This window comes from Mustela nigripes, chromosome 16, assembly GCF_022355385.1.
Source record: "Mustela nigripes isolate SB6536 chromosome 16, MUSNIG.SB6536, whole genome shotgun sequence".
Lineage (NCBI taxonomy): Eukaryota > Metazoa > Chordata > Mammalia > Carnivora > Mustelidae > Mustela > Mustela nigripes.
Window position 1 is genome coordinate 2938161 of NC_081572.1, and position 26273 is coordinate 2964433.

The 26273-nt window shown below is 65.9% G+C and overlaps 1 protein-coding gene across 11 annotated transcripts in view; it reads left to right on the forward strand.

The window, feature by feature from the left end:
* Positions 1-26273, forward strand: part of RBFOX3 (RNA binding fox-1 homolog 3) — a 398328-nt gene that overhangs the window by 331805 nt on the left and 40250 nt on the right. The gene's annotated exons all lie outside the window — the stretch shown is intronic.

Sequence of the window (26273 nt, forward strand, 5' to 3'; positions counted from 1 at the left end):
AGGGAGCTCACCTGTGCGCCACCTGGGAAGGCCTCCCAGGCAAGGGGGTGGGGGCGATTCTGGGCCTGGGGGAGGGGGGCAGCTGACACGCAGGGTCCCCTGGAGCTGGGCTGGGGGTGTGCCCGCCGACCTGGCAGGAGGGCTCGTGGTCCTTGCCGGGCAGCTCCAGCCTTCTGACCTTTGTCCGTGCCGTGCCCTCCCCCGGGGGGGTGCCCGTCCCCAGACGCCTGCCCCATGTGCGTTCTCATTTCCCTCAAGACTCTGCTGCTCTCACGGGCCCTCTCTGGACTCGCGTCTCTGCCTCACCCCGCCTTCCCCCCGCTGCAGTCTCCTCCGTAGCCTCTATGGGTATCTGGCACATCGTGTGTCGTACTGGTTTGTTTGCTCGCCTCTGCGTGGGGAAGGGCTTCTTGTCTCTGGTTCCCTGCTGGTTCCCCAGCATCCAGAACAGTGCCTGGCACGTAGCAGGCGCTCGGTAAACCTGGTGCCGGGGACCCCACCCTCCCTCCTCTGGCCGCCGGGGGAGCAAGTGACCTGCCCTGTCCAACCGGCCAGGCGCCCGCTCCGTGCCCGGCCGGCAGGGAAGAAGCTGAATGGCGCAGGTGATGGAGATGGGAAGGGGTCTTCCCTCACAGCTCCTGGGGGAGTTCTGAGGCTCCAGGGGCAGGAGTGTTCTAGACGTGAGCAAGCTCCGTCCATCTCTTGCACCATCCACTGTATCTTGCTGCACGTGGTTCCTGTTTGTGGTCCCTTTTTACGGAGATGAAACACATGCCAGAAAGTACGCCCTTAAGAAGCCTAGAGTCCAGTGGGTTTAGTACACTCACCAAGTTTTGTGACCGTCATTAGCGTCCAGTTCTAGAACACTCTCTAGCTGTTTCCCCACCCCCGCCCCCAGCCCCCGGCCAAGCACCAGTCTGCTCCCTGTCTCTGTGGATTTCCCTATTCTGAACCTTCCACGGTGACAGACTCATGCGATGCTGGGCCCTCCATGTCTGGGCTCTGCTCTCGAGGGCTCACCGACCGGGCAGGCAGCGGGGTTCCGGGTGCCGGGCTGGCCCCCGGGGGGCCTCGTGGGAGAGGTTCACCCTGCGTCGGGTAGGTGGGTGCGTGGTCTTGGGATGGAAGAGGAGGAGCCCCTGCACCGCCGGGGTGGGGAACCCTGAGCTTTCCCAGTTTGGTCTCCTTATTGCTAGTCTCGCGTCTCTGTCCAGGCTCGGCCCTGCCTGGTGTGCATGGGAAGCAATCGTCCGGTTTCTTCTGATGAAGCCTACACGACGGTCGCCCTTGGAGCGGGTGCCTGGGCCCCGAGCAGACGCGTGTGCGCAGGCTCTAAGCTGGAAGGGTCAGCCGGCCCCTGTGGCCCTCGTGCAGAGCCTGGCTCCTCCGGCCCACGCCCCCCACGGTCTCCCGGCCCCGGCACCCTGCAGCGGCCACTCTGCTGCGGTGAGGCAGGGGCCCGGCCGTTTCGGAGGCAGCCTGGCATGTGTGTTTGCGTGGTGGCCTGGGGGGGGGGGGGGGCGGCCTGTGCCTACAGACAGCTGCAGGCCCAAGTTGGCCGCTGCATGGCTCAGCATTGGGGACTGCGGGAAGTGCAGAGTGAGTGGCCCCCATGGGGGCACCGCGGCCCCAGGCGGGTGCCAGGACCAGGCAAGCGGGGAGGGTGAGCCAGCGAGTGGCCCTCATTCCTGCACAGGCTGGCAGAGGAGGCCGTGCGCTATCCCTTGCCAGCCACCCTCTCTGCCCCAGTCCCCAGAGCCTCCTGCAGGACCCTCCATTGTCCCAAAGCAGGGCCTCCCCAAGCACCCCTGGCCTCCGCCCTCCCAGGCCAGTGCACGCTTGTGGTGCGCAAGTGAAGTTGGGTGCAGAGGGGCAAGTGCACAGGGCCTGCCGCTCACCGGCTCCGTTTGCCTTCCTGGTCTGATCCCTCCGGGGTCCGTGGGGCATATCTCTGCTGCTTCCGTGGCGTCCCGTGGGGGCACCGTGGCTCAGGGCCGCCGAGGTGGCCAGTCCCAGGCTGGGGATGGGGTCAGCCCTGACAGACGCCGGCCTCTTTCAGGCTGCAAATACATAAAATCAGAAACAGGAATCGCGAAAATAAGATCACAAAATGTGTAGTTTATCTTAAATATTTCCATTTAGCAAATTAACAATTTAGACTCATGCTTGAGCGAATGCAGTGTAATTGTGCTATTCACAAGTTGATGACGGGATTTATTTTAACTCAGAATTGAAAGTGTCCATGGGAGGCTTGGCCAGATGTCCGTCATCCTCTGTGGGTGCCACGGTGCTCCAGGAGTCGGGGCAGAGTGGTGAGGGCCTCTCGGGGAGGACGTCCCAGTGGGCTCGTGTGTCCAGAGCCCCGGGGCACCTGAGGCTCTCAGGGCGGCTCTCCTGTTTTCCCGTTCCCGTAAATATGGTGCTGACCACCTCCGCACCCAGCCCTGTGATGTTCCTTCAGCCAGGAACCCCCACCCTCTTCAGCTGGACGGCTGCTCTCTGGGCATCTTCCCCTCCCTCCTCCTTGGAAATTACTAGAACTTTGCAGGCTCATGCTGCCCGTGGATTGGGGATGACAGGAGACCCTGAGAGGATCCAACGCCAAGACAGGCAGCCTCCCGGAGGCCCCTCTGGTGCCTCCAGCTATGCTCTAGCTGCAGGTTGGCCAGGCCCCGGCCGGGGCCAGCCGCAAGAGTCCAGAGCCAGAAATCCGGGCCAGGGGTGGCACAAATGCACCAGGGAGACTGGGGCGGCCACCAAGGGACTCTCCCTCTGGGGTTGCGGGCAGACCTGCCCCAGGCCATTTGCAGGCTGGGGGTAAGGGTTGGGAAAGCCAGCACAGGATGGGGTGGGAGGTTGGAAAGGCTCCGGCTTAGGGGCCTGGTGCCTGGTCTGTGAAGCGGGGCTCAGGGGCCGTGCGTCCCTGCCAGACCCGTGTGCACAGTGCAGTGCTGGGCGGCACACACGCCTCCAGATCAGCACCGCCTTGGGTCAGGCGGGCCTGATGGGGACGCCCGAGAGCCCGTGGCAGGATTTCCCCAGCCTGGTGCCTGGCTTGGACCGCCCGTACCCCCCCACCCAGGGCAAAGGTGATCAGCCCATTTTACAGAAAAGAAAAACTGAGAGGTTAAGAAAATGGGGGTGGCTCTGGCCCTGGGGCACGGCCCGCAGAGCGCCCTGCACCCCAGGCTCAGCTCGAGGCAGTGCTGGCAGGCCGGGCGGGCGGGCCTCCCTCCACTCCAGTGCCCCCGATCGGGCACACACTCCCGGGGCCTGGGCCTCGTGCTGCATGTCTGGTGTCCCTGTCCCCGAAGCCGTGCCCTCACACGGGGTCCTCCTGAAGCCCCTCCATCCCCCCCACAGATCAGCTACCCCTGGGCGGCTCAGGGAACCCCCTTCTTCTGTGGCTCAGAGCTAAGCTGACTTCATGCTTTTGATCCTGGTTCAGAAATCAGCCCCTCCAGCCATTCGGCGGCTGCTTGGCTGGGTCTGCCGCCAGGGGCTGTCAGCCTCTCAGCGGGCTCCCCTGACACCTGCCCTCGCCTCTGTCTTGTGTGTGCGCTGCCCCTCCGTGGGCCTGCCGGGCACCCTCCTCTCTGGGGCTGTGCTGGGCAGGAAGGAGGGCCCATCCCCGGAGGCTGTGGCGCTGGGTCTCCTGTGTCTTTTCTGGGCTCAGGGCTTGGCTGGCCCCAGCCCCGCAGAGGAGCGAGAGAGGGGAGGGGGCCGGGAGCAGGAGAGGCAAAGCCAGATTTGTAACGCTTCCCGCTTGGGTCCCCATCGCAGCTCTGGGGGTCTCGGGGACAGAGCTCTGCAGTGTTCATCCGCCTCCCTGGGACTCCGCACACCCGGGGCCTGGGGTCTCTGTTCCTTCCCAGCCAGGGAGTCAGACAGCAGGACCCCGAACCAGAACTCAGCCCCTAATGTCTGTCTGACTTCCCCTGAGGTGTGGGGGCCTGCAGAACCGGGGAGTGGACATACCACCTGGTGTTAAGCGTCAACTCAAACCCGAGGGCAGGTCCGACAGTCCCAGCCGATGCCCCCAGGAGCCAGCGGCGGGGACGGTGGTGGGGACGGGGTGTCCGTCCATCGCACTGGGTCAGGCCCTCCGTGGAGGAACCCGGGCCCGCAGGCTCTGCCTCCGTGCGGCCCCCACCCTCGGCCTCCCCCCAGAGAGGGAGGGGACCCCACGATGGCTCCCCCTTGCAGGCTTCCCGGACTCAGTCTGAAATGAGAACCAGAGGAAATGAGGAGCCGGCAGCTCATCTGTGAGCTGCATTGTGTTGGGGGCCCTTAATTAGACCTAATTAGACTAATTAACTTTCAAATGAGAAACTTGGATTTTTTCTCCTCTCTCCGCCGCTTTCTCTTTGTTCCCCTTTTGGAAAATGAAACAAGGATAAATACTGGAACGTCTCCAGCCCGGGGGGCGCCGGCCAGAGGGCTGGGGTGGAGGGCGGGGGTGCCGCCCCTGCGGCCCCCTCCCGCGCTCACCGCCTCTGCTCAGAGCCTGAGCGGCTCCTCCCGGGAGGACCAGGGTGTGGCCGGGTCACTCCTTAGCGTGTGATGCTCGCCTTGTTCCTGGAGCCCGGAGTGGGGGATGGAGAAGACGCTGGGTCCCAGGGGGACGCTGGTGCCGGGAGAAGAGGGACAGGACAACTCAGGGCGTGCCCCGCCCCCCGCCCCCAGCCAAGCTGCTCCAAACCCACACCCAGGTGAGGCTCAGAGAAGGGCCGCGTAGGCGCACCCTGGTCCGCAGCCCGGAGAGCCTGCTGTCTTTGCCCTGTCCCCTGTCCTGCAGGCCACTGGTGGTGCCAGCGTCATTGGCAAAGGTGGCCATTCCCAGAGACACCCAACATTTCCTGCGCAGACACCCTCGCCCCCTCACAGAAGGGGAGGGGGGATCAGACCAGGCAGAGGATGCCCTCGTCCTCCTCCCCCGGCAGCGGCCACACGGCCTCCTGCTTCTCTCTGTAGACAGGCAGCCGCGTCTGGGGGAATTTGAGTATCAGATGGAGTGACCCCGGAATGTGTTCCACCCGGGACCACAGCCGGGGAGTCTCGATGTCCTGAGCTGTCCCGTCTCCCCAAAGCCCCCTAGATGTGCTTCAGTGTCCTGCCCCAGGATTTCCCCACCTGCAGCCCCTTCCTAGGGGGGACCTTCCAGGCCCAGGGGGAACCTGAGCATCCCAGTGAAGCCCAACCCTCTGGAGGGCCTGGGACTTGCCGTCTTCCCGACCTTTCCCTCCCCAGAGCCAGACGGGGAAGAATTCCGACACCAGCACCTCTGGGCTTCCTTCCTAATTCCCCTCTGCCTGGGCCCCAGCCACCGGGGTCGTGGCCCCGAGGTGGGCCCTGCCGGCAGAGGGAGGAGGAAACTGCTTCTGCTGACACTCCAGAACCCGCTCCGGGCAGGGGGCAGCTTCCACCTGCCCTCCAAGCCCGCCCCCTCCCTGGGGCCCAGCCTCTTTGCAGGGCTCAGCGTCGGGGCGGACTTGGGTGAAGGCTCCGCAGGCCCAGGCAGGGTGGGCTGCAGCAGGCTTGTCTGGACGCCATCTGGCCAGGAGCTGCCCCGAGCACCTGGGCACAGAGAAGCTGAATGTGGGGAGGCTGGCGCCGCACCTGCTGGGCCCTGGTGGGGGCCCCACAAAGGAGGGCACCCCGTCTACACGGCTTTTGCATCGGCCACCACCGGCTACCCCTCGGGGGCCTTCCTCTGGGGCTTCTCGCCGCAGCAGCTCGGAACCCATGGAATGTGGGTGCGGGCAGGACCTGGGCACTGCGGCAGGGCTTCATCTCTGTCGAGTCTTGGGGCTCTCAGGCTCTGGGGACTTGTTATCGTGCCTGGGTCTTCCCAGAAGGATGTTCTCCTGGGTGACAGCTCCCTGAAAACAGAGGGCCTGGCTGGGAGTCAGAAAGGTGGTGAGCGGGATGCTTCTGGGCCTCTCCTCGCCCCTCCCCGAGGTGCGCCCCAGCGGGGAGGGTGGACTCAAACCGTTGTTCCTGATCCGCGCCCCCCCCCCAGCATTGCTGCCGACACCCTGTCTTGACGCCCCAGGCACTCAGGGTCCCAGAGGACTGAGCCAGGAGACCCCAGGCCTGCTGCATCAGGCAGGAGCTCGGTGCCGGGCTGTGCAGCTCCAAGTTTTGCAAAGCCAGCTCCCAGACGCCTTGTCCCTGCGGTGCAAGGGCTCAGAGCAGGGGTGGGGCGGGGTGGGGCGGGGTGGGGCGGGGTGGGGCGGAGGCCGCCCGAAGGGGAAGCTTACTGTCTCCCCCGCAGCTGGAGTCTCTCTGTTTGGGGGTGGAAGGTGGCATGGGGACACCGAAATATCCGTCCCCAGCCGTCACTGTCTCCCCCGACCCCGGACAGCCCCCCGCCTGCCTGCCCTCGCTCCGGACATCGCTGTAAGCTCTCTCGCACAGAACCTGGGTCCCCTTGGCAACTTCCTCCCTCTCCAGGTGGCCCCGGGGGGGGGGGGGGGGGAAGAACACTGGAGTCTGAGAACCACCAGATGCAGAAAGTGTGCTGTGGGGTTTTTCCATTCCCGCCACCGCCTTCTCCCCGTCCCCCTGCTCCCCTGCTTCCTCCAGCGCCGCGCTCCTGCCTCCTCCCTGGCTAGCGGCTCTCCGGCTGCCCGCCTGTCTGTCTGTCCCCTGCACCCCCTGCAGACCCCCGGGCTTTGTTAGCACAACCGAGTTCAAATGTCTGATTAGTCCTTAGGAGACCGAGGGGTCAGGTTTCCACAGCTTCTTCCTCTCCATTTAACTAATTTAACTGCACGATTGTTACAAATTTCATTTTATTATAGCCCTGCTTCTCAGTCCAATTGAATTACTAAAATCTCATTTTCTCAGAAGTGCTGAATATGTAATCAGAGGAAAAATTATGCTTCCGTCTGCCTATTAGGACAGTTCATGCGTGTGTGAGCCGTGTGACATGGGACGGCCCCACGGACGGCCCGCGTGCGGTGGGTCTGGCCGGCCGCGGAGCCGGGCCTCACAGGGCGGGCGGAGGACGAGCGTGTCCGGTGGCCGCGCCCCGAGGGGCGGAGCCTGCCCCCCCCCACCCCGTGCGTGTGGCCGGGACCATGTGTGTGCGGGGAGCCCCGTGCTCGCGAGAGGGGAAACCACATTAAGTACCCGGTTACAAATGAAGCAGTATCTGTAGGCGATTGTAATTAAAGGGAAATTCAATTCTCTTCTAATGCCCCATTATGCCGGGCTCCGAGAGGTGAGGCTGGGATCACACCGCTCGTCTAATGGGACCCGAGGTTACAGGGAGCGCGAGCGGCCAAGGCCTGGCCTTCTCCTCCCACTTCTCAGCAGGGACAGCCGGGGAGGGGGGCTGGGAACTATTTTCTATCTGCCTGGTCCCCAGACGGCCTGCTGTGGCAGCGGTGGCCCTCAGCCCTCCGGAGTTGAGGGTTTTGATGCCGTGGCCGCCACCCACCCTGCAGGAGTGTGCAGGGGGGTGGGGGAGCGCGCCGGAGGAGCAAGGGGGAGATTATGACCGAAGCCAGACCCGCAGGGGCAAACTTCCGGCTTTGGGGAGAAAGTCCTTTGACCCCCACGTGTCCCGGAAGTGTGTCGTGGTTTGGAAGGACTCGTGTCCCATGAGGGGAGGTCACGCCTGGCTCTGGAGTAGGCTGGGCTGCAGAGAGGAGACGGGATTGGGATCTGGGCCAGAGCCACACCGCGTTCTCCGGTCTCTTGCCAGCTCTGTTGGCAGCAAAGGAGCTTTTGGGGGCCCCTCAGTGCCCCTCCCACAACCTGACCCTGCGCCCTGGGCCTAGGAGTACCAACATCGGTCTGTCTTGTCTCTGTGGCGCGACTTCTCCTTGCCTCCCTGTCTTGACCCTTCCTCTGCTGAAGAGCCCCCCGGGGTGCCCCAGGCCCGGGGACCCTGTGATAGCTGGGCTATGCCCTCTGTCCTGCTGCAGCCCCGGACTGTCTTCAGAACGGCTTGTCTAACTGAGCCTTAAATCACCCGCCGGCGAGGCCGGATTGGGTCAGGGCCTGGTCCAAGAGATGTTTTTTAGAAAAAGATGAATGGGATGGAGTGAGTCTCGAGTCCTGCCCTCCTGAATGGTCTGTGGGACTCGCGTTGTTCTCCAGGAGTTCTCCGGGGGAGTGGCAGGTGGGACATGGGGCCTGGCTGCGGGTGGGGTGGGGGGGGGTCGGAAGGAAAATCTCTGGATCCTTCCCCCCGGGGGCTGCCTAGACATCACAGCGGGGGCTTTGGCCTTCCAGGACAGCAGGGCCCTCCCCGCAAAACCCCGAGGGCCTGTCCTGCTCCGACCCCTGCAGCCTGAGGCCTGGGTGCCTACTCCGTGCCGATTTGGGGTCCCTGTGGCCCTGGGCCTTCCCCTCCAGTGTGTAGGGGAAGCTGGGGTCTCCTGCCCAGTGGCTGCGAGCGCATCCTGGGGGGAGCTGAGCCTCGTTCGTTCCCTCATGCTCCGCCTTGTCTGCTCCCCGTGGATCAGGGCAGAACTCCCCGGGCCAGAGCTCCACACTCACTTGTCACTCACACGCAGGTCCTGCCCTCCCCAGCCCGGGGGAGCCCCAGGACCGGGCAGGTTCTCCAGCTCCTCGGCAGCCCTGGGAGGTCCTGGGGGCCCTGGCTGCAGTGGGGACACTCACGTGGTCAGGGAACAGTTCTAGCCGGTTCTTCTCCTAAGGGGAGACGGCAGTGATGACGCCCCATGTGTCCTCTTCACCAGCGTGGGGGTGTGTGCAAGCATGCCCATGTGCGTGCTGGGGTGTACCTGGCTGGCTGTGGGGACCCGTTGCCCATCATTGTCCGGCATAAGCGAGCTGCCTGCCGTCCATGCAGTAAGGCTCCAGGTCCTGGAGGGCAGGACTCGTCCTGGGAGCTGGCCCGTCTCCTGTTTTCTGGTTCCGCCGAGGACCCCAGGTGCCGGGGGCCACATGGAGTTGTGTAGCCCACCCACGGGCATAGTGAGCAGAGCCTCGGCACGGCCCTGGGGGTCTCATCCAGCCCCCCACACTTTGTTGTGGTGATCAGCAGACTCTGACACTGTCCACACCTCCCTCATTCCCTGGAAGCCTCAGCCCTCCTGCCCCGGCTTCCTGGGGCTCCGTGGTGCTTGGGAGGCCAGGGGTCACGTGGGAACCCAACCCGGCTGTCCAGTCCCTGCACAGCAGCTCAGGCTGCTCTCTCGAGGGCTGTGCCTGAGCTCTGGGCCCCCTCCTCAGAGGGGCTTGTCCTATCCTGGGGAGGGGTAGGGAGGGATCCAGGGTCAGAGATCCAGGGATCCAGAGATCCAGGGTCAGGGTCCAGAGCCACCACCTGCCCAGCCCGTCCTGGCAGGCTTCCTAATAGGCGTGGGGTCAGAAGGAAGGAAAGGGAGGGAGGCAGGGCAGCTGGCAGCGGGGGTAGGGGCTCTGCCCTGGAGCTCTGCTCTTTACCCCCAGCATGTCCCATGCCCAGTGTCTAAGCTCATAGGACAGCCGGTGGGAGGGTGCGGGGGGGTCCCAGCCCCCCGAGATGACGGCACATGGAGGCCCGGGGAAGCCCTCCAGTGCCCCCCAGCCTGCTGTCAGCGAGGGCCACGGTCTGGCAGTTCTGGGCCGTTGACCCCCACCCGTGGCAGGTGCCCAGTGCCTCTGCCCCAGCCCCATGGAGGCCGCTCCCCGGGATCCCTTTCCTTCCCATCCCCCACCCAGCCCCTGCCGGCATGTCTTCAGACTCAAACGACATCAGACACGAGAGGGACAGAGCAGCAGCCGTAGTCCTGGGAGCAGCTGCCCAGCGCCCTGCCCTTTGCCTTGGTGCCGGGGTGGGGTGGTCAGGCCCGGTCGCCCTCAGTCCTCTCCAAGGGCCCACTTGTCTCGGCCACAGCTGGCTGAAGCTCTGAGCCCAGGGTAACGCCCAGTGCCCTGCAGGGCATGGAAGGGGCAGCTGGTCCCCCTGCCTCGCTGCCCTGCGCTGCCCCTGCTCCTCCCCTCCCGCAGCTCACCGCCCGTCTCCCTATCCCCACCCTCCTTGAAGCCAGCCAGCACCCGGCCCTGCCCCGGCCCCGGCCCCGGCCCCCCTCCCCTTGTGCCCAAACCATGTCCCGTGCACACGGTCCTGGAGTCTTGGGCTCCCTGCTGGCCCCATTATGGGCACGTGCTGAGGGTCACGGGATGTCCACGATGTCAGAGAGCATGCACACGGGGGGACGTGTCCATGGTCAAGTTAGAAGACGTGTTGCTATTGGTCTGGCAGGGCCCAAGGGCCTGGGGCTCACAGGGAGGGTCCCGGGGCTGTGTCCCGTCACGTCCCTCCTGGGACCCACTCTGACTAGGACACACAGCCCCTGCCACCACACCGGGGTCTGGCACACGCTGACTGCCCGGCTTCTCCGACCGAGATGTGGCCGATTCCCTGGGTTCCTCTGAAACAAGGTTAATCTTGTCCCGAAGGAATTTTGCCTCAAGACTAAAGGGAAAGCCAGGGAAAGGGCTCTGCGAGCGGCTGCTGGCCTTTTTCCAGGGCCCAGCCTTTCTGGAGGCAGATGGTCCAGGGATGCCGTGGGCTGGCCTGGGAAGGGTGTCGGGTCCCGGGAGCTAGGGCTGGGACGGGTCGTAGCCATCACACCAGCAGAGCAGGTGAGGAGGGAACGCTCCGGCTCACCCCGGTCAGCCGGCGAGGTCCCTGCAGCGCTGGGCTTTGATCCACGTGCCGCGGGGCCCACCCAGCGGAGCTGTCCAAGCCCTCCACCCGCTCCCACCGCCCACCTGCTGCAGGGGCGCCGCCCTCACTCCCATGTGGCTCGGCAGAGAGGTCCCTTGTCATTCTGGCACCGGCCGTGAGAACATTTAGTACACAGCTGGTGCTCAAGCAGTGTCTCCCAGTGTACCCCTACACTCCCCTGCTGTCGCTTCCTCCTGCCCACGGCTCAGAGTGCAGTTCAGTTCAGTGTGTCGTTAGCCGCAGGAGCTCGGGGCCAGGCTGACCCCCCAGCACTGACGAGGAGAGACCGCACCTGTCCCACAGGCCTGTCCAGAGGGACGCACAGGGCTGGGGGCTCTGGGGCTCCTTCTCCCTGAGGTCGCCCTCTCTCTCTGGGTATCTTCTCTCCTTCGACAATGGATGCAGAGTTTAAGTGGGGGACAGCGGTCAGCCGAACACGGGACAAAGCAGGGAACCGGGGCATGACGCGCAGCTGTATTCACGGTCCGCTCTCTGGGAAAGGTTGGCTCCTTCCCGGTCATCATGTGCCGGGCCGTCATTTGGGAAAAGGCCCTGCCGGCCCCTCGCCGGGATCCCAGCCTCATGTACATTCTCGGCAGCCCCAGCCCCCTCCGTGGGCCTGCCTCTTGCGCGGGCCTGCCCACGGTCCCCCACTTCCCGGGTGTTCCCTAGGGACATGCAACCTCACCAGGCCCACAGCCACTGTCCCCGGCTGGAGAAGCCGTCCACTATCACGGTGGCCCATTGCCAACAGACACGTGGGTGGATCTCCAGGAACCAGCGTAGGACCCAGGGGCCCTCGGTCAGGAATGTTCCAGGAGAACATGCATGGTGGGCCCAGGCCCCTGCCTGCCTAAGTAATCCCGTGGTCCAGGGCCTGCGACCTGGCCTTTACCAGAAGCACGGCTCCCCCGCCAACACAGCCCCCAGGAGCTTTTGCTCATTTACATTTTACTCTCCAGTGAGAAAACAGTGGCCCCAAGCGTCGGCCTGGGGCTACAGGAGAGCGGGTGCCCTGCCCCACCCCTTCAGGCGTAGAGTGTGGGGCTGTTTGGGCCAGCGCGCGTGAGAGTTCCCAGCGAGGTGCTGGGCTCTGCTGGCCACGAAGGGGGGGCACAGTCCAGTAATCGTAATGGGAGACGTGGACACAGAGCCCTGAGCTCTGCGTCGTGCAGGCCGCCCCTCATCACTGACAGGCACGCTGTCACCCCGTCCCACCTACCGGAGGGACCTGGGTGCCCCGAGTGAGGCACGTGGCGGGGCTGGTCTGGTGGTGGCCACAGCCTGGGCCACTTGAACAGCCCACGTTTCTCGTCTCGCAGCCCTGGAGGCTGGAAGGCCGAGAGCCCCACGTGGGAGGTGCTGGTCCTTCCGAGGCCTCTCTCCTGGGCTGGGAGGCGGCTGCCTCCTCCCCTGTCCCCTGCTCACCCTCCGTGCCCGTCTCCTCTTCCTGTCAGGACGCCAGCCGTGTGGGATCAGGCCCCTCGTACCTCTTCATTTCGACTAATTACCTCTTTAAAGATCCTGTGTCCAAACAGTCTCTAGCTGAGGCAGTGGGGGTTGGGACTTGGAGGCAAGGATTTGGGGGAAGGGGGTTGTTCGGCCCAACCCCCTCGGAGCGCAGTCATCCCCGGGGCCCCCGCCCCGCCGTGGGGTTAATTGTCAGCATCAGGGATGGGGACAGCCGGCCGGGGCTGGGTGGTGGGAGGTGGCGTGCCCGAGGTCATCAAGGCCACAGTGGGCCACGCTGGACAGAACACAGCTGCCCTCGGCTTCCAGGGGCGGTGCGGTGGACAGTCTGACCGGTGACAAGTGCCGGGAGGGACTCCCAGCCCACCCCCGAGAGACGGCTTTCCCAGGGCAGGGGAGCATGTGCGCTGGGGGCCCCGTGTGTTGGGCTCGTCAGAACTCGGGGAGATCTGGCCTGGGCACGGCTGGGCCCTCAGACGTCACCGCACCAAGCCCCTCAGGGACCAGCCGTTCATTGGCTCCATGGCTTGTGTGGGGCCAGGCACCTGTGTTCTTAGTGGGTCCTGACACAGGTGCTCCTCTAGCTTCACGGGAGAAATGCGGTGGCCCGTGTTTGTGGAACCAGCGAGTGGACAGCGAGCAGACGTTTGGTGGCCTCTCAGAGCCTAGGAAGGAGAAGGGGCAGGCTTGGTGGCCGAGGACAGGGACGGCTGTCGGCCAAGGGCCAGCAGAGAGGCTCTGGGCCAGGAGAGGGTGACTTTCAAGCCCCAAAGGCCAGCTGCTGCCTGGTCTGTGGCCAGTGCCCAGGCCAGAAGTGGAGAGAGTGTGAGGACAGACAGATTGGGCTGCGGGGTGGGGGGCTGAGTGCGTGAGAGCGCTTCAGGGCTAGAGATCGGCTAGAGGGAAGGGAGCATGTCGACGGGCCGAGCGGGGTGACCCTCCAGGACCTCCCCCGCCTCCCTTGCTGGGCAAGCTGCAGACCAGACAGTGTGGCTCTGTGGTTTGCCAGGGATGAAATTCATTCTCACCCAGTGACCAGAGTGGAGGCAGACACCGCCAGCCAAGGGCACAGAGTCCCTGCTCCCGCCGCGTGCCCTGTGCTCTCCGACTCCCGCTGATGGGCCATTCCCCATCTGCAGCAGCCAGAGGAGTTCCGCAGGCCCAGAGCTCCCGGTTCTCCTGCCCAGCTCCAGGACCACAAAACCCAGGCACTGCATAGCTCAGGCTTTGCAACCCACATGGCTTCGGTGGCAGCCCCACGGCTGTGCCATGGACCGTGGAGCTGCCACAGACTGTGCGCGTAACTGGATGGGGCCGCGTTCCAATAAAGCTTTACTGACACAAGCAGGCAGTGGGTCGGACCTGCCCCACAGGCCATAGCTTGTCTACCCTGGCCCAGCTGACTGTGCTTCCCCAGGCCTGCCCAACCAGAGAAGCAGGAAAGTGTCAGGAGCTCCGAGGAGGGCCTCCCTCCCCTGTGGAGGCAGGACACGGGGCTGCCAGATCCCTGGGCCCCTATCCTTGGAGCAGGGGACGTCCCAGGCATGGGCTCGTCTCTGTGGGGCCCAGAGAGACCAGGTCAGTGGTCTGCCTGGAGGGAGAATGGAGGCCTGGGGTGGCCGCAGTGGGCCCCAGGCCTGCACCCTGGCTCGGGAGATGGACACTGGGCCTCAGAGGCCGAGAGCACGCTCTCCTCTCGCTGGGTGATCTCTGCAGCCCGGAGCTCATCTCAGAGTCGCAAGGCCAGCTGGGTATCCCTTTCCTCCTGAGACACGGCCCACAGCCCCAAGCAGGCCCGTCCTCAGAGCAGCGGCTGAACCAGCCCGGTGGCCAGAGGAGAGCAGGGCCTGGCTTTGGCCTCCCACCCCGCTGTGGGGCAAACCCAGAAGGGCCGGGAGGGGCTGCACAGAGGGCCTCTTTGGCAGAAGCAGCTCCAGATCCCCCAGAGGCGCCGGCTGCTCCGTGCCTGGGAGGCAGCCAGTGCTGAATCGACACCAGGGCCTTGGCCTGAAACCCGAACTCTCAGCGGGGAGGGGAGCCACTGGGTCAGGAGGGAGCCTGGGGAACGTCTGCCTGGGGGGCGGGGGGGGGAGTGGGCGGGCGTCTCCTTTCAGGTTCTGGAGCCCTCGGGGACTCGCCAGAGTGCACCGACCAGCCCTCACCGCCCCGCACCTGGGAGACTGTTCCCTCATCCCCGTGCACCCCAGTGCCGGGTTCTGGGGGTGTCGTTCCCCCTACCCCCCACACTCCGTCCTGCCCCCAGAATCTCCCTGCCCCCACGCTCTGGCCCTCCTGGTCTCGCTGCCTCTGTTGTACAACATTATCATTTCATAATACTCTGAAATATACATGAAGTTGGCTGAATGCAGACAAAATTGCACCATTTACTGCATGAATATTTCATGCTGGCTCCGCTCCGAGGTGTCCGTCTGATGGAGCTGGGAGCCTGCTGCCTGGACCTCCCTGCCCGTTCGCCTCCTGCCCAAGAGCGGGCAGCGCCGGCCCCTCTGCCCGGCTGGGGTTGCCGGCGACGGAGAGAGGAGGCCGTGCTGAGGGGTCCGGCGGTTGCGGGGGGGACCGCCGGGCTTTGGGGGTGTGCGGCGGGTCCTGAGCTACTCTGTGGCAGCCAGACCCCCGCGTTGTGGGCTGGGTATTCAGAATAAAATCTTAGCAAGGCAGAGTGCCCTGGGGAGCGGGCAGGAGCCACAGGGCACCCGTGTGCTGCTCTTCCATGAGGTTCCGGCCCTCTGCTGTCCCCGCAGGGCCCTGGCAGAGAGACCACCGTCCACATCTGCCCACTGTGCCCACCGCCCACAGCAGCCGCCCCTCCTGCTGACTCCCGAGTCTAGGCTGCTGCACCGGGGGCCTGTGGTCCTGGGAGGATGCGTGAGTGGGGGTGCGCCCCGTACACGGGTAACAAGCGTGTGGGCCGCTCGCCCTGCCTCTTGCCAGCTGAGTGCCGTGAAGCCCCCACCCCTCTCTGCCCACAGCCTCTGCTCTGCGTCCGAGCAAGGATGGGCTGACGGCACAGGTGCCGACAACTTCGACCCGGCCTCACCCCTGTCTCTTGGCCACGTGGCGACTCTGAGAGGCCGCAGGCCCCTGCTCTGGACACTGGGATGCCCTTTCCCATCACCTCTGCCCCAGACCGCCCCCTGACCCGGGCTGCACTCCTTTCGTACAGGCACTGGGCTTGCTGTGCCCACCGCCCCCTCCGCCCATCCGATCACTGCGTACCTCCTGTGCGTCCAGCCACGTGACGGCACCGAGGGCGCGGCAGAGATTGGCGTGGTCCCGGCCCTCGGGGGCTCGCGGTCTCCTGGCGCACAGAGACACGAGGCACAGAAACTAGGGAAGTGTTTGCAGAGTGGGCTCCGTGCTACGAAACAGGGTCCTGAGGTAGAGGCTGGCAGTGGCACCGACTTTGGGCAGGGTGGGCATGGGGGACGTCTCAGGCGTGGTATTTAAGCTGAAGGACTGGCAGGAGCTGGGCATGGAGAGACTAAGGGGCACAGCATTATAGGCACAGGGAATGGCATATACAGAGGCCCTGAGGCAGAGGGAGCTTGGTGTGTCCAAACAACGGCGGCAGCCAGGTGTGGTGGAGGGGGGCAGGGCTGCGACCGGCAGGGCCTTGTGGGCCTGCGTGTGCGTGGTGTGCCTCGTTTTCACTCCGTCCCCTGGCGGCTGGGGGCGCGGGAGGCAGACGCGGGGTAGCCAGCCCCTGCAGCTGTCATCAGAGCGCGAAGCCTGTCATTCTGCCCGGGGCGAGCAGCCCAAGGTCAGGCCCAGCCTGCGGGTCCTCGCCGAGGGGAGAGGGCAGGACCGCAACAGCCGCCACCGCCCCAAGCGGGCAGAGGCACATAGGTGTGCGGCCGAAGGCGGGAGGAGGCGGAGGCCGGAGGCCGGAGGCCGGAGGTTGGGCTGGGGACAGTCCTTCTCTCCTGTCGCGAGGAAGCCAAAAGCGCCCTGGGTGGGAAACGTGCTGTGTGTCGTGGGCCGAGCCCCCTGCCCCTCGGCCCGCATTAAACGTGAAGCGTGCGCCCGCGGTGATTCCTGAGGCCCCATCCGCGGGAGCCCCTGCCGTCACCCGCAGCCCCCAGCCCCGCTCAGCAACCGTTCGCAGCACGCGGCCCCAGCGGAGCTAACCCCCACCGGCGCTGAAACGGGCTTCTCGTGGACAAAGTCTCCCCGCCGAGGGAATCTGGATGTTCTTTCAATCAGGCATGAGGGTCCTTCAGCCCATTCTAGAAGACCTCGTGTCCTTGGTCTCCCGGACCATGCCGTGGGCCCGTCTGGGCTGGAATTCGGTGATGGTGGGTGGATCCTGCTTCCGGCCCTCGCCCGCCGGGCCTGATGCAGCACCCCCAGGCTGCTCCAGGACCTGGACGGGGCACGTTCTGTGTGTGGGAGGAGCTGCAGGGCAGAGTGGTGCGCGGCTGGCACCAGGGTGAGGTGGGGGCCGGCCTGGGGGCAGAGAGGAGGAGAGACCCTCTCGGCGGCAGATACCCCTCCCTGCGCCGCGGGGAGTGAGTGGGGGTGTGGTGTGCCTCACAGCGGCCCCCCAGCTGACCCGGGACACCCACAGTCCCCACCCCCGCCACACCCGGGAAGGGCCTAGAACGTCGCTAAGCGCGCTCTGGGCTGCAGCGTGAGGAAGGGGCAAAGGCGGCCAAGCCCGGGAGACCGGGTCTGTCCTTCTGCCCAGAGTGCGGGGATGAGCCCCAGGGTCACCTGGCGCCCTGCTCTGCCCACGGGCTCTGCCCCCTTCCCTTCATGCTCGCACGCGGTGTCCGCACTCCTTCTGCAGCCCTCCGTGCCTCGCCTCTCCCGGGCACTCTCGCTGGGTCTTGCCCTGCCTGCCCGGCTCCATGTCCTTCCTGGGCGTCCCCCTGCCTCGACCTCCCCAGGACTCGTCTGGGGGTAGCCTCCCCCACTCCCGGGGCTTGTGTGCAGCTGTGACTCTCAGCAGGGTCGCCCTCGTCCCCAGCGACCCTGGGGGGTGGGCCCGGGCCTCTCCGCCATAGTGGGGGCCGGCCCCTTGGCCCTGCAGCTGTCACCGCCGCTCCTTTGAGCAGACAGCGGCTGGGGCCGGGCCTCACTTTACCTGGAGGCAGGGTCTCTGTCTGCTGAACCATATTCACAGCTCCTGGCTCCAGGGTGGTGGAGCTGGGGGGTGGGGGGGTGTCTCTGCAGCCCACAGGGGCCTGGACATGGCTGGGACCCTGCAGGGACAGAGCCCTCTGGGTCTGGGGTCCCTGTGGACCTCCCCAGACTCCCGGCGGAGACCAGCTGTAGCTCACCAGCTGTTTGGGGGCTTGTGGGTAGGAAGGGGGCCCTCTGGCTTCCCTGCCCCTCCCGCTTTCCCCTTTCTGTGTATGACCCCTCTGGAGGTGGGAGCAGCCAGTGGGCGGGGCTCTCTGAAAGCTCCTCCCCTCCTCCTTCCCCTCCCCCTCCCAGGGCCTGTGCTGTCGCCCAGGAAGACTCTGCCCCAGCTCCTAGGACTCCACGTCCCACCCCTGCCCCCCTCCAGCCTTTCCTGATGGCCTGCCCCACGGGAGTGCGCGTCTTGTCTGTCTCTCTGTCCCCACGAGCCTGCCGGGGCGGGGCAGCGGGCAGCCTGGGGGCAGGTGCTGTCTCTGCTGTTCCCAGACCATGCCCCTGCACCCCAGCTCCCCGTCTGTGTTGGGGGAGTAACGCTGGATACGTGCGTCACGACCGATGCCCAGCTCCCATCAAGACTTTACTGTTCTGAGAGGCCAGGTGCCCAGCTGAGCAGAGGGACAAGCGCGGCTTGAGGCGGCCCTGCAGGGGAGCAGCGCCGGGGAGGGGGGGTGGTTCCCAGCTAGCGCTCTGTGTGGCAGGCAGAGACCAGGCACTTTGCAGGGACAGGCCTCCCCAGGCGGGGGAGTAGGGGAGGGGGCATGAGGAGTGAGCAAGCCTTCATTCTCCCCACGGTGCAGACGGGGACACTGAGGCCCAGAGAGGGCAGATATGTGCCCAAGGCCCCGCAGCTGCATCCACACAGACAGGAGCATCCGCTCGGACGGCTGTGGGTCCGTCCGTCCCAGGAGCCCCAGCGCCCCTCTCCGGCTTCACTCGCGCTCTAGACGGGGGTGGCTGAGGACGCCACCGGGCAGCAGACGGGTGGGGACATGAGGACAGAAGAGGTCAGCCTCTGCTGCCTCAGCCTGGCTCTGCCCCACGAGGGGGCTGTCTGTCCCAAATTCAGGGGTGGCCCTGGGCCTCAGAGGAGGGTGAGCCGTCACAGCCGCGGGGTGGGGTGGGGCTTGTCAGGAGGGTCCCCTGCCTCCCGTTGTGAGCAGCAGGGGCATAGCCCCGGAGTGTCCCTGAGTCAACCCAGGGGCTGCCGTTGGGGCCCGGGCACCGGTCTTGGGGATGGGTATGAAGGGAGCGAGGGGTCGGCACCGGTGGCCCCGCTGCTCCTGCCTGTCCCCCCGCCCCTCTCTCTGGCGACCCTCCTCCTGGGCATCTCCCCGCCTCCGCCGCAGGCCCCCACCCCTGCCCTGCCTGCCTGGGTCCTTGATGGCCCGATGTCCAAGACCGCAGCAGCCCCGCGCTGTCCCTTGGCCCAGAGTCAGGACCCTGCCCTCGCAGAGCCCCACCTGGACACAGCAGCCAGGAGCCTCCGCAGACCCCATGCCTCAGGGTCCCCAGGGGGTGGCTGTGTCGCTCCAAATTATGGCCAGACGCCCAGACGCCACCCACTGCTTCCCCCATACGTCCGACTTTCTTGTCCTGACCTACGGGGCTGGTCCTGGCCACCCCTCTCCCAGGGGACATCAGGTTCCTGAGCACCTTTCTTTGTCCCCAAGTCAGTGCGTCCTGATCCCTCCTTACCCCTGGCACTCAGCGTGAGTCCCTCACAGGGGCAGGAGCAGTCTGCTTGTAACGTCTGCTGGGCCGGAGAGGAAGGAGCCAGCTGCCTGTCTCTGCCCGCGTGGCCCTGGCCCGCAGAGACACCCAGTGTCGGATGGCGGCCGTGCCACACCGTTCACCCTGCAGGACGGGCCTCTCTTGGGGGGGCTGCAGGTCCCTTGTCAGCAGCCCCCACACTGGCTGTCCGCAGGGTGGGCAAAGCCTGGAGGAGGCCTGTGTGTGGTGCTGAGGAGGAATTTTCCATGGTCGCCCCCAAGTCACACTCCCCGGTGCGCCGCACGCCTCGCTGCCTTCGGCTGCTCCCTGCGGCCCGCCCGAGTCCCCGCTCCCGCAGCCCGAGCCCGGTGCCAGCCGGCCCCCGTCCGCCCCCAGACCAGCGCCTCCGTCTACACCCCGAGCCAGTGAGGCGAGGTGCAGGGAGAGCCCTCCTCGCCTCTGAGTCCAGCCCCCAGCCCCCACCCCTCCCTCCCAGCCCCCCCCAGCAGGCCGGCTCCTGCAGCTGGGCCTGCCAGGGAGGGACCGTGGAGCTGCCTCCCACGCCCTACTAATCCCTGGATGGATGTCCCCACCTCCTTCCCTGCCTTTGCTAATTTGGAAACACGACCCCCAGTTGTAACGGAGCCGGCACATTCCCTGGCAGCTGGCCGGGGTCTCTCTCGGCAGGCCACGGGACCCTGGAAGATGATAAGTGCGCTGGCATCGGGGGTGGCCGTCAGCTCAGTGTTTGGGCCTCACGCCCCCTCAGAGCCCAGCCCAACACAGGGATTTTATTGCTAGTGTTTTCTCCTTGAATTGTTCTCCAGGCCCTTAAATTCCTAGAGAAAACCCCAGCCCATTCCCTCCACCCGCCGGCGTCTTGCACACAGATGGGAGCCCATCCGATGCCCAGGGGTGGTCTCAGCCTTTCCTGCCCTCCAGAGAGTTCGGCTGGAGGTGTGCCCTGGCCCGGCCCATGTGGGCCTGCGGAGGGGCTGGAGGCACCTGCGGGGACGGTCTGAGATCCTGAGCCTGAGGTCCTGGGACAGAGGCTTCCATTAATCACCGCTTCCAGCCGCTGACCCGCGGCTCACGTCGGTGCTGTGACTGTTTCCCTCTCAGCCCCCCCATGCGGTGGCGAGCCGCGTTGACCTATCTAAAGCCCGGGCAGCGACGGCCCAGGGAGGCTGGGTAGCCCGCAGCGGGTGCCCGGTAGCCAGCGGAGGAGCAGAGGCTGGACTGAAGCCACAGCCCGACTGTGGGGCAGGTGCTTCTTCCCCGTCCCGGGGCCCCACCCTCGGCGTCGGGGTGAGCAGGTTGGTCTGTGGGGTCTGCCCGTCTGCAGCGTGAGCGCCGCTCCCCTCCCCCAGGCCACAGCCACTGAGCACAAGGCGGCATCAGCTTCTAGAAACTTCTAGACCCAGACCAGCCCGAGACCTGGGACAGATTTCCGAGTGAGGCGGCTGCGGGGAACCTACTCCAGATCGGGGAAGTCTGGGAGAGGCCCGCCGGGAGCTCCGGGCCCACGGGGCGAGGAGTGTGGGCGGCCACCAGGCTGAGAACAAGGCCATCGTCAGCCCTCGGCCCCCATCCCTCCCCATGCCCCCGCTGTGCCCTGGCGTCCCGGGTGGGCGAGGGAGAGGAGGCGGGTCCCAGCCCGGAGGCGCGAGGAGCACGGGGACTCTCCCTGCCACCTCCAGGCCGCAGGCGCACGCCAGCCCGGCACCCAGCTGCCGCGTCCGCCCCAGGCCCGGCCGAGCTCCCAGGCCCTGCCGCAGCGGCGGCTGCTTTGTATGGACGGCGCGGCATTTTGGGTAATGAAATATTCACAGGTCAGTGATTCCTTGAGAAATGACGGGGATCAGTCGATTCCTTTTTCAGGAAGTAATTTTCTTCCCCTTCGCGGCCTCTGCCTTGCCGCTGACGATCATTAGCACGAGAAGAGGGGCTAGATCGAACGCGCTCGTCAGAGCTCAGGACGAGCCCTGCCTTGTCCCCGGGGGCCTGGCCTAGGGGCCCCAGCCTGCGTGCACCCACGTGGGGGAGGGCTGCAGGGGACTGGCTGCTGGCCCTTCGGGGGAGTCTCACCAGCCTCCCCCTCCCTGGGCACGGTGCGTACGCGGCCCCCGGGACACCCGGTTGGGGGCCGGCCTCCCGTAGCCACTTCCCATGCTCGGAGTTCACATTGCAGCCAAGGGTGACCGGTGACTCAGCGTCCGTACCTCAGCCTCCCCTTCTGTAAAATGGGCTACCCAGGCCAGCGTGGGTCTGCACGGGGTCTCGCATGCACGGAAGGCGTCTGCGGAAGTCAGCCCGGAACCGATCCCCTCCTTTCTCTGGCAGGCCACGCACCGCCCAGCCCCGTGGGGCCCCAGATTCCAGTGTGCCCCCTTGTACCACCCCTGCCACCCCGTGTGTGACCACAGCTCCCGCGGACGTGGGCCTCCGCGTCTCTGCGGGTGGAGAGGAGTCCAGGTTCTCGGTTCGGGTTGGACGGGCGCCGGCCTCGGTGTCCGCAGCGGACAGTGCGGGAGCCCGCTGCGGGGAGCGGGGACTGGGGTGAGGACGAGGCCTCCCGCGCTGCTTTTCTGTTTTGTCTCGTTACCTCTGCAAGATCTGAAGCCGAGGACCTGGCCACAGGCTGTGTCCAGCAGCAGGTCAGGGCCGGGGCTGACGGTGCTTCTGCTTCAACTGGAGGGCAGGGCGGGGGCAGGGGGCGCCTGGGCGCACAGTCGGTGATGCGTCCGACTCTGGGTCTCGGCTCGGGTCGAGTTCTCAGCGTCAAGAGATCGACCCCATGTCCTGCCCCACGCTCAGTGCTGAGTCTGCTTGCGGTTCTCTGTCGTGCTCTGCCTCTCCCCTGCGCGCACACACTCATGCTCCCCTCCGCCCCGCCGGTAAAGAAGTAAATCTCTGGAAAAAACAAAACGACTGGAGGGGACAGCAGTGTTGCTGCCAGACTGCGTGCCCGACGGCGGGGAGCAGGGGCTGCCCACCCTGCTGGGGCCCCTGCCCGCCTGCCCCCTTGCCGGAAGCGTAGGAGCCCACCCTGCTTCCCAACACAGCCACGACGAGGGCGCTTTCAACAGGCTGTCCCCGCAGACTCTGGCAGGGACCAGGACTGGCCCCAGGACCCAAGGGGCCTGCAGACCTTCACCAGGAGGGACCAGGACCTGGGGACGGCGGCTGTAGTCACACGGCCCCACCCACACGCGGAGGGGCCCCAGCATGGCACCAGATGCCGTCACCCGTGAGCCAGCCCCAGCCAGGGCGGGGAGAGGTGGCCCCATGTGCAGCCCGGCCTGCGCTTGTGGGCTGCCCCTGGGACGGCCACTCCTCACGGCCAGAGAGCGGGCTTGAGATGGCCATTACGTGCCGGGGGACTCAGGGCCAGGAGACCCCTCTGCTGTCCCCCAGGTGGGCCCGAGGCATGCCAGTCTGCTCTGCAAATGCCCGGGGACCGAAGGGCCATCCCTGGAGGCAGGTAGCCACTGATGGTGTCTTCTAGGGCTCAAGTTTGGGCCAGAACAACTTGGGGAAGGGATGAGAGGGGCCAAGCCTGGACCAAGAGCAGACTGGGGACCAGGCCCTGGATCCCGGGTTCAAGTCCACACAGAGCACCAAGGGCTGAGTCACTGAGGGTCCCCAGACTGGGTTTAATGCTCTGTGTCAGCACGGGGTCCCCATGCAGTGGGAAACAGCGAAAACCGTTCACAGGCCTGCCGACTGGGCCCGCGTGGCACCCATGGCGATGCCCCGAGAGCTGAGATTGCCACAAGTTCAGGGGTCCTGGTGGCATCCTGTGCGTGCTGTGAACTTGCCGCCGTGCACAGGACACCCTCCCTCACAGAGGAGGACTCGGCGCCACAGGTCAGCAGTGGCCTGAGCTGACGTGGTGGGAGGTGGGCAGGCCTCAGCTCGGGGGCCTAGACAGGCTTCCCCCGACCAGACCTGGCCCAACAGAAACCCGAAGGTGCGGGCACAGCGTCCCTGCCCCCCCCCGAAGGGTCGGTGCCGACATGCCCCTTCAGGCCCCGAGGAGGCCCGGCTCTGCCCCACAGGGGTGGCTGGGCCCCGCCGGCAGGAGGCAGGGCGGCCGCGGGCGGGCTCGGAGAGCCCGAGGAGTCCGTGCCCATGAGGCCCCCTCTAGCCCCGGCTGCAGCCAGCGTTCACAGCCTCGGGGGGTGGGATGCGGGCAGCAGTATTTTTTAAAACTTCCGGGGTGTGTGCAGTGTAGACGCGTTTGAGAATCTCCAGTCCACAGGGGCACAGCTGGGAGCTGGTTTGAAAGGTTGAGTTCAGGCCAGCCCCCCTGCTTGCTGGCCAGTCAGTCCCGGCAGGACCCCCGGGAGGCGCGTGAAGCTTCTGGGGTGCGACCCCCCCCCCCCGCCCCACGCTGGGAGACTGGCCGCCGGGATCCGTGCTCCCAGCTCGCGCTCTGGGTTTCCGAGCTGTTTCCCTCCACTCTCTGTTTCCGGCGCTTCACTGGGAAAGGCAGCACCTGAGGGCTCGGGGCCGTGTCCGGCGATGTTCTGTGAGAACCCCACGGGGCTCGTCCAAGCTCGCCTGACCCCGTGCAGGAGCCAGCTGAGAACACACGCGGCCTCACTGGCTTCTGCCTTCTGGGCCTGGTGACAGGGCGGAGGTGGGGGGCACAGCAGCGCCTCTGCTCATTTGATGGACCCGGCCCCGGGGCCCGGCCTGGCGGAGACACTGAGGAAAGGCAGGGCTGCCTCCCCCCCCACCCCCGCGTGCTTAGCCCACGTCCTCCCCCAGGGCCTGTTCCTGTGCAGGGAGCCGGCCCGGCCCCTCCCGGCCAACGCCAGGCCCGGTCACTCAGTCCCCCTTCTCTGCAGGGGGTGTGGTGGCAGAAGGAGCCGCAGGGAGCCTGCTGTCCTTCCCCCGCCATGGGCCAGCCAGGCCTCTGATCTTGGGGTGCTTGGGCTCCAGACTCCCCTCGTGGATGTCCTTGAGGGCAGGAGCAACAAGGGGGCCCACGCGCAGGACCCGTCCCGGCTGGGGGGCCGTTGAGCAGGAGCAGGCCCTGAGGAGCACCCCCTTGCTGGTCTGCCCCTCGGTTGGGCACAGGAGCCCTGGGTCAGGGTCCTTGTGGACTAAGAAAGGGGGGAGGGGTCCGCACAGCTTCACACTTCCTGCTGGAGGGGCTCAGAGGGCCACTGCCCTTCAGGGCTGCCTGTGGCTTCCAGGCTAGAGGGTGGCCGCCTACAGTGCCCTCCCTGGGGGGCCCCGGGGTCAGTTTTAAGTCGGCTGGTCGGCAGAGCGGGTCCCCTGGGGGCTGGAACGGAGGTGTCCCTGGTGCCAGGGAACCCTGGTTCTGGCAGCGGAGACCCTCCCCGCCCCTCGACCCCGTCTGTCTGGGAGCCACTCTGTGAGGTCCAGAAGGTAACGTGCCCGGGAGGAGACCCCCCCCCCCCGCCCCTGCTGTGGCTGGGAACCACCCAGGAGTGGAGGAAAAGAGGCAGCGGAGCCCTGATTTGTAGGAACTCCCAGAACAGCACGGCTCAAGGCCAGAGTCCTGGGTGGCCCCGAGGCTGTGCCCGCAGGCGGGGGTGACCCCTGGGCATCTCTGCGGGATGGAGGCCCAGGGTACAGAGAAGGGATGAGCTCCCGGTGAGCAGGCCCAGTGCGGGTCCCTCCTCACAGAGGTGGGTCTGTCCACAATGCAGGCCGTGACCCGTCAGGGGCCCAAGTCGCCCACAGACCCAGCCAGCGCCCCTGAAAGGGAAAGATGGAAGTACCCGTCCTCCTCCGCTGGCCGGTGCTCGGCGGTGCCCTGGCAGAAGAGTGGGCAGAAGTACGGGTTCGTAGACCCCTTGGCTCCGCGTCTCAGCCCGTACCTCACTGCCCTGTCCTGCCCAGGGTTTGTCTCCTTCATGCACTTGTCCCCCAGACTGTACTCCTTGGCATGCCAGGAGAGGCCCGATGCAGGGGTGCAGGGGAGGGGCCAGCACTCTTGTGCCCCATCCTCAGACCGGCCCCTTGGTAAGGTTCTGGGGGGCCCCCAGGGGAGCCCTGCCCCTCCCCCACTTAGAGCCCCAGGCACCCCCACACCTGCCACGGGCCAGTCTGCACGGAGCGGGCAGCCTCTCCACCAGCCCCCCGCCCCACCCACACGTGGCCCTGTCGCCCTCAGAAGCCCAGTGCACTAAGGGCGCTGCCCCAGTGGGGGGCGATCCCCCGACCTGGTCAGTGCTGCTGCGGTCAGCAGGGTGGGGGGCATCCGCAGAGAAGGGGCAGCTCGGAGTGGAAATTCCATTAGTGTTCAGCCATGGGCAACAGGGCCTGTTCAAAGAATACATTCAATTAAAAATTGATTTCTCAGTGTAATCTCTGTCATAATGAGCCCCATCCCGACCCCGCCCCACCGTCCCAGACAGCACAGCTCTCACCCGCCCGGCCCTGCCGGCCCCCTGGCCTCTGCGCCTTCGTGGGGACGATGATATGCGCTGCAGGGCCTGCGTCACCAAATCGGGGAATAGTTGCAAATGAGGTGCACAGGGGGTTTTGTTCAGGGAAAGCGTCACAGCAGCAAATCTGTCTTTATTTACCGCGAGGTTGTGTTTTCTGTGTGGCTCGGGTTAAAAGCTGCAATATTTAATTTCCCTCGATCCAGACAGTATCTGAAAAGCCTCATGACGTGAAAAGACCACCAGCGTTTTGCCTCCCTCTCTTCCCACAAACTCAGGCCCCGGCAAGCGCCCGCGCCCCACGCGCTCGGCTCCCAGGCGCCCCCATTTCTTGGCTGTTCCTTCTCTTCTGGCTTTTCCCCACGGTTCTCTGCTTCCTCCGAGGTCAGGCAGGGGAGGCTGAGCTGGTTCTCCAAAGCCCCTGGGCATCTGGGCGGTGGGATTCCGGCGGCACAGCTCGAGGGATGGGGCCCGGAGGGGACACAGCACGTGCTTCCCACTCACCCGCGTTGACCCCAGCCCAGCCGGGCCCGCTTGCGATTCCTGTCTTCCCACAAGGAAGCAGAGGCCCAGAACTGTAAGGGACCCCCACTACTCAGGATCGGGGCTCAGGCCTGCTGGACCGCGGTGCCTGGCTGTGGTTCCGCTATATTTGGGATTCAGAATGCTCAGCCCCACTCTGCTTCCCTCCTGACCCTGACCTGCTGATTTGCCGTGTGATCTCGGGCCCCAGGTTCACCCATTTGAGTCTCTATTAAAAAAAAAAAAAGAAATGGGCGCCTGGGTGGCTCAGTGGGTTAAGC